Source organism: Poecilia formosa, unplaced genomic scaffold (assembly GCF_000485575.1).
Source record: "Poecilia formosa unplaced genomic scaffold, Poecilia_formosa-5.1.2 Scaffold204, whole genome shotgun sequence".
Classification (NCBI taxonomy): Eukaryota; Metazoa; Chordata; class Actinopteri; order Cyprinodontiformes; family Poeciliidae; genus Poecilia; species Poecilia formosa.
Window position 1 is genome coordinate 400,832 of NW_006800143.1, and position 7,306 is coordinate 408,137.

Consider the following 7,306-nt stretch of genomic DNA (forward strand, 5'->3'; position numbering starts at 1 on the left):
CTCTGAGTATCTGCCCAAGGCTTTTTTTTTTTTTTTTTTTTTTCTTTAGCCAAGCTTCAAATTCATTGGAGCTTCTCTACTATCTCCCCGCAAAAGAAGCAATCTCTGGGGTGCGAAAGCCAAGGTCTGGAATCATTTGAAATTTCACCAGCTTTGTGGTTTTCATTCAAGCAATCAAGAAGACAAAAAAAAACATTCCCCCTCTCCCCAGAAGTGGCTCCGTAGCATCTAAAATAGGCAAATGAAGCAGAGCAAAGTGCTGCTGACTCTCTCCTTTATCAGCCTCAGCAGCAGAGCCAGCCTGTTCCCTGTAGTTCGCTTCAATCGCTCTCTCCTGGAGCCTCCTCTCAGAGCACATCCTCAGCCTGAATGTGTTGGCTGAGACTTAACAGGATCTCTGCCCATCCTAACTTCAAGGCTCGGAGTGGTCAAAGTGCCTCCTGACGTCCCACCGACACGGCCCACCTCTGAGTATCTGCCCAAGGCTTTTTTTTTTTTTCCTTTTTTTTCGTGCGAACGGCACCCCATAAAGGCTCTCTGTCCCTTCATCCAGGCATGAGATCAGAATTCCAGATCAGAATTAGGGTCAGCATCAAGATCAGTTGTATCAGAGATCTATCGAAGCATATCTCTCCATCTCTTTCTCTCCTCTTTCACTTTGCCGGCCTAACCAAAAAGACGTTTTATCTCGTGTTCTCCTTCTCCCCTCTCCTGGAGATGACTGACACATCAGAGATGGCCTTCAACTAATCCTATCCTTTATGGTCCGCGAGAGTAAGTTGTGAGCCTGTAGCCCTTTCGCTCGTTATTTGTTGTCGTTTGAAATCAAACCTAATGTCATGCTCGGCTTCGGATGGGTGGAGGGATCTCTGTGCTCTCCTTCTTTAAATCCCCCCCCACCCCCACAGCTAGTGAAGAACTCCTCAGGAACAGAAGAATAATTTTAAAAAACACAATTTCCACACTTCAAAGGAAGACGAGGCTTTTTCCTTGTCAAACTGTTTGTTATTGTCAAACCTGATTCTGGAGGAATCAGGTTTGACAATGAAGGGAGCAGGCAGAAACAAAACATAGATTCATACACAGGCTCGATTTATAGATTCTGATACTTTACAGTATCGTGCTGTGGGTTTTGGAATAATCTGTGCTTGTGAACCCGACAGTAAACATGCAGATCTCTCCAGCAGATGGTGCTGCTGAACTGTTTATTTTTTTCTTTTCTTTTCTCCATCCACACAGCTGTATTGGGAGATTATGGTTGCATCCCCAGAGCTTTAGCTGACCTGCCATTCCCCCTGTGCTGCACACACCTTGTCAGGCAGTTGAGCCTTATCTCTCTGTGACTGAACTCAACCATTGAGCGCACACTTGACCTTGTCATTATCTTGTGCCTGGCTTTGTTTCCACTCTGCTCTCTCCCTTCTTTGTGTGGCTCCTGACTTTCCCTTTCCACGCTATTTGAACAAAGATAAGAAGAGAGCCTATTTGCCCCCACTCCACCCCGCCCTCCAAACACACGCACACACTCACAGTGAAATGTGCTCTCTTTTCTGTTTCTCTTCTTTTTTTTTGTTTGTGTGTTTTTCTTTTTTTTTCTTCATCTTTTTCTTTTCCACAAAGGCAGGCTGGGACTACGAGCTTCCACGGTGGTTTGAGGTGTGCCATTCAGCACCGCCACATCTTCTTTCTCTCGTTTGCAACAAAGAGGAAGGACGCGGGATCAAACTTTTCATTTGAAGTGCAAGGCGCATTTAACGTGCCATAAGGATCCTCTTCCTGTCAAACGTTTCGTACAGTCCCTTGGACAATGAAATAGATTTAATGCTAAAGAAAAGGCGGAAGAGGAAGAGGAAGGAAAGTTAGGCCTTTAATTCCACCCATTATGAACAGCAAAAAGCCCAAATAAAGGGAGGAAAATTATTTGAAGTGCTCACTATGGCAGACACAGATTCTGCATTTGGAGCAGAAGATTGTTTGATTATAGTCGTCGTTAACACTGAAAAGTCTAATACCTTCACGGAAGGGAAAAGTTTGACATTTTGTGAAATGTGCTTACTTGCTTTCATACTGGGAGTTTGACGTAAAGGTCGATGCCGCTGTCATGTGTGGATCAAACAGATGCTGCTAACTAGGAGTGGCTGATATAGACTTAAAAATTTTGAAGTGTTTGATAAAAGTTATGATGAGAAGTATCACGAAATCCATCACTGTCTTTTTGGATGAATTGGTCGCTGTGTAGTACGGCACAGAGCCTAAACAAACACAAGTATCAGCAGGGTTGTCAACTTCTGAGTGGAACTTGGAGTTGGATGGGGCATATGGTTGGTATTAGTGTTTAAAAAAAAAAAGTAGTAGGATGAATAGATTTAAGCAAGAATACGTGTGTGCATTACGTAAAAGAGAAAACAACAAACTGCATCCGATTTGTCACATTTAAGGCGTCTGAAAAATTCACTAAGTCAACATGCACAGATAAAGAAGCTGCTCATAAAATGACACAGAGTTTATGAGCAGCTGGGAGGTATCTAAGGTAAGACAGCTTCTACTCTGCTATCTTTTGATTTTTGCTTTATTGTCACACTTGGATGTTTCGGATTATTAAACCATCTACAACATCAGACAGAGGGAATAGTGGATTTCTCATATATGCTGAATTAATTAAAAGAGTGATGTTACGGTGTAGAAGATTGTTCCAACTGTAACCGAAGGATGTAGCCGAGTTTCAAAGTCGCTTTTAGAATCCTAATACATATGCCACTCATACAGCCAGCCTAAAAAAATATCTGTCCATCAAAAAGCTCACTGACAACATGAGGAGGGCTGCTGCTTGCCTTTGATTCTAATGCTAAGAGCATAATTTATGTAAGATGTTTGAATGGTTTTTTTGAGTAAGAATAGATTAAAGGAAGTTTCATGTTTGAGGAGCCAGAAAAAAAAAAAAAAAAAAAAAAACTGCATGCAAAGCACAGTTTTTTTTTAAACTCCAGGGGCTGTGAGGAGGGTTGATGAGCGGGGCAGGTGCAATAGCGTTTAGCCCAAGCCACTTATTGCACCAACAAAACAGTTTGCCAATCACAGCCTTCCCTTGAGTTTTCCTTTTTTTCTGTAAATATGAAAGGCCTTGTCCCAACACTGACTTCAAACGAGGCAGCAGCAGGCCCCATACCAGGCCATGGCGTCTCCCTGAGCACTTCCCCTCCACACATCAAGCCCCAGCTGACAAAAGCAGCTGTAGGTGGCATAATGAGATGCACTGCTCCTTTCAACTATATGTGAAGTGTGACATTTTCTGTCTTCCAGCCTTGTGTGTTGACACTGCGGCCTGCGTGTAAGGAGTTGACCGGGCCGTCCGCAAAGCCTTTCTCCCATTGGACGCTGGCCACTGAAAGCAGCATCAAAGCCCTGACAATTCCTCAGGTCAACAGTCAGGGTTGTGTACACACAACACCGACACAAAGGGAGGTTTGAGCGGTTCCCTCCCCGCTGCAGCTTCCTCGAGACATAATTGTTTCAGACGGTTTCCAGAAAAGGTTTGCATCAAACTTTTTTTCAAGCGGGTATAACGCTGGAGTGTTAAACTAATCTGTCTATGTTTCATGTGACGTGTCTTTGACTTAAGATACTTGAAGGAATGCTTGTGTCTTGTGACTGATTCTCTGGTATTTTAGGAGATGATGAAGGCTATTATCAGTGGATTAACAGAAACTAAGATGGTGAGGGTAGACTCTAAGTGTTGGAACATGTTGCCCAAATTTGCAGTCACCCTTATTTAATGTATAACCAGAGTGTTTTCCTAGCTAGCAGTTAGAAAAATAGACAGTGAACCTCGTGAAGCTAAAAGCTATAAGGTTCCAGATCTATAAGGAATAGCACAAGATTTTTTGCAGAAGGATGCCCAGTTTAAAAGGCAAATTTCAACAAAAGTGTCTACGTGTGTGTGTGTGTGTGTGTGTAAATATATATATATATATATTTTTTTTTTTTTATCTCTCTCATTTTTCATTTTTCCAGCATTTAGCAAATATAAATAAATTAGGTGATTCTAACTTTTTGTTTTTATAATAGTAATCTTTGACTTTTATGTGAGGAAGAGAGAGAAAAGGGTTATGTGTCATTTCACATTTCATACAATGTTTATCTGGTCTCAGCTATATGTACTACTAACAATCAGAAATGGAAAGATCAAGCTATGAAATACAATAGTGTCACATCACAATAGTGATGTGACATGGCAATATTGCTCACATTGATACTGTGGTGGCGACAGCAATTCAATACATTGTTCTGATCTGATGCTGCGAGAAGCAGGTGCTCTCAAATTTACAGCCAACTTCAAGAAACGGAAAACAGAGAAAGTCTTTGAATCTGCTGAAACGTGCATTGAAAATGCCACAAAACTCATCCAAAGCAGCACTTTCTGCTCCTTGGACAACATTCCCATTCAGAGATCATTCATCTCAGCTCTCAGAGTAATACAGTCAGACAGGTGGATTGATAATCTAATATGTCTTTTTTTTTTCATCCCATTCCTCTAAGTTTAAAAACAAAAAATCGTTTGCTCTGAGCCCGAGGGTGTGAGCCATCCCGTTTTTCTATGGCTGCCGAATTACCTCAGAGCGCGCACAGTGCCGAGCTCGCTGCCAGAGAGGGAGGCGAGCATTGTTTTCATGACAGAGATCAATGGGTGGGTGAATGTGCTTTAATTCTGCAGGAGCTCTTCTCCCAGGCTAATAAATGCAAGCCTCCCCGCTGACTGGGCTGTCGTGCTGAGCCCAGCGGGGGTCAGCCTTTTTGTGTTCCTGTGCCCAAATTATGGAACCATCAATACGCTCCCTGGAATCAGTCAATGGAAACCCGCTTTGTGGCTGAGGGGAGACCAACTTCAAGGGAGGAAAAAAAAATAAAAAAAAATGAGAGGAAAAAAAAATCCCTAAGCTCTGACACATTTAGCGAAAAAAAGATGGCGATAACTGCTTTGTACGTTATATGTTTAAAATGCTGTACTGCTTATATCCAGTGCTGCTGGTGAATTGTTAAATAAAAAAAAAAAAAAACTTCCATTCTTTCGGAAGGATCAAAATGGCATCCTTTCATTAAACTTCAAAGTCATGCGTTTCTATTTAATCTTATTTCAGATGCGACATAACCCATAACAGTGGGATTTTTATGTGCAGTTAGTAAACCAACAATGCAGGCGCTCTTTGTGCAAAATTGTTATCCAGTGACAGAACCTAGACAACCTAGACAATATGGGCCTAATCCAAAAAGCAAGGAAACGTGAAAGTAAACTTCAACTCCAACAGAGATTGTGCCAAATAAAATCAAGCTGAAAAGGAGAAATAAGAGCTAGTTCTCTCAGGAAACCTGGTTTAGATCACAAAAACGTCACCCTATCTCAAATCTTTCTTTCAATTCTATAATTCTTAAAAAAACACAGTATTTCTACTTCATGCTCATCTATCTTGCAATAATTTAAGCCAGTTCCAGCAGGTCCACAGAACCGAAACAGCACCGCTCAAAATCACCAAAGGCCTCCTTCTTGCTGCTGATTCTGGTTCATTATCCAAACTGCTTCTGATTGGTCTGACTGCGACCTTTGGCCTTATTTCACACAACATCCTCCTGGACAAATACACCGCTCATCTGGTTCCACTCATACCTTTCTGTCTGTTTTTTACGTTAAATGACGTAAGGTGACGTTGAGAGCCAAGAAAGGCACCGACAAATAAGATGTTATTTGTAGGTGCAAGAAACGTAGGCGACCGCAATTAGAGTTGTATGTGAACGGTTTACAAACTCGTAAACACAAAAAATATCCATGTTTAGAAGAAGAAAGTATGTTTAAGGAGGTAAAGATGGATGCTAACCGTTATGGACGGATTTTAAAGTTGTTGAGCAATGGGAGCCGAAGGTGGTGTCACGAGAGCAAAAGGATCCCTGCCCTGTGAAATCAGACTTATTTGTTAAAACATGAACATAATTTACTAAATCAAAGATAAATTAGCAGTCAGCTGGACTCAGAGCTTCTCTCTCCACCAATGGATGATATGCACCAGTCTGTAAATATGATTTGTCTACAGAAAATGGATGAAAGCACTAAATTTAAATTTCCTGGAGAATCAGAGCGCTCATACACTTTACTGTCAAAAATTAAGGTTAGGGTTATCTCGAAATGAGGTCGTGGCTATTGATCATAACATTTAAGAACCCCTTATACCCCTGAAGTGTGAAGCCAGGACTAAACGGGGATTTTAGTTCGTTTGATTTTGAGCTTTTAATGATGTTTCTTTTGAAAGCCGACTTGCTTTAGAGGGATCCCTGAAATTAAGTCTCTCATCGAAGTGCCACAGTTCTGTCCCGAACCAGAGGTTGTGACAAACTTTCCTTTTGACGCCACACAGGCACTGAGAACCGTTGTCGCGCACAAGTGTGTATTTCCACGATGCCTCACTGCTGCTTGTAGCATCAAGTGAATTATTAAGCATCCCAGCTTCAAAAAGCTTGTAAAACTCTGTCCTCCTGAAAAAAATCTGAAACTTTTCTCCTCTCTTCTGCAACCTTTCTCTCTCTCTCTCTCTCTCTCTCTCTCTCCCTCGCCTTCTTTTATTTTTGTCGACTCCTCAAACATCAAGTTGTCTCCGGATTTTCAAACGGCTCGAAAAATAAGAGTTTCCCAAGCTCGCGAGCACGCTCAAAGGCTGCACTCTTCAGATGTGCCACCTTGCAGCGTGGTGGCGGCTGCGCAGGAACAGGATCATTCAGATATGCTAATGGAGCAGCGGGGTAGCTCCGAGCGCGGCTTACCCCGTTTTAAAAGACAGCTGCCTTCTCCCTTTCTTTTCATGCCCTGCTCTGAGCCTGCCTCTCTCTTTCCACCCCCCCACTCTACATTGATACCAGGTTGAAATTTAATAACCATTACATTTCCACTAATTAGACAGATAGAGCAATTAGCCCAGTGCATGTAAATCCACGTTGCGAAATATGTCGGACAAAGAGGAGTTCAGGGGATGAGTTTGGGCAGCGGCTGAGGATGGTGTCGGTGCGGCGCAATGATATCATGCTCAATGAGGAGAGCTGCACATAATGGAGCCAGTTGCCCGGCGGCCCTCCCCCTGGTGAAGTGGCCCTCTGTGTCAGTGCCTGTGTATTCGCCGTTGGCTCTGCCGCTGTCCCACACTCTCCAGGGCCATCTATTCTCTGCAGCCAGAGTCATGCTGCGCAGGAATCCTGGGTGATTGGGTTTCTTTCAGGGGCCTTGTAGTCAGTCATAAATCGGAGGGGAACCTGCCCGGCCCCTCGCTCT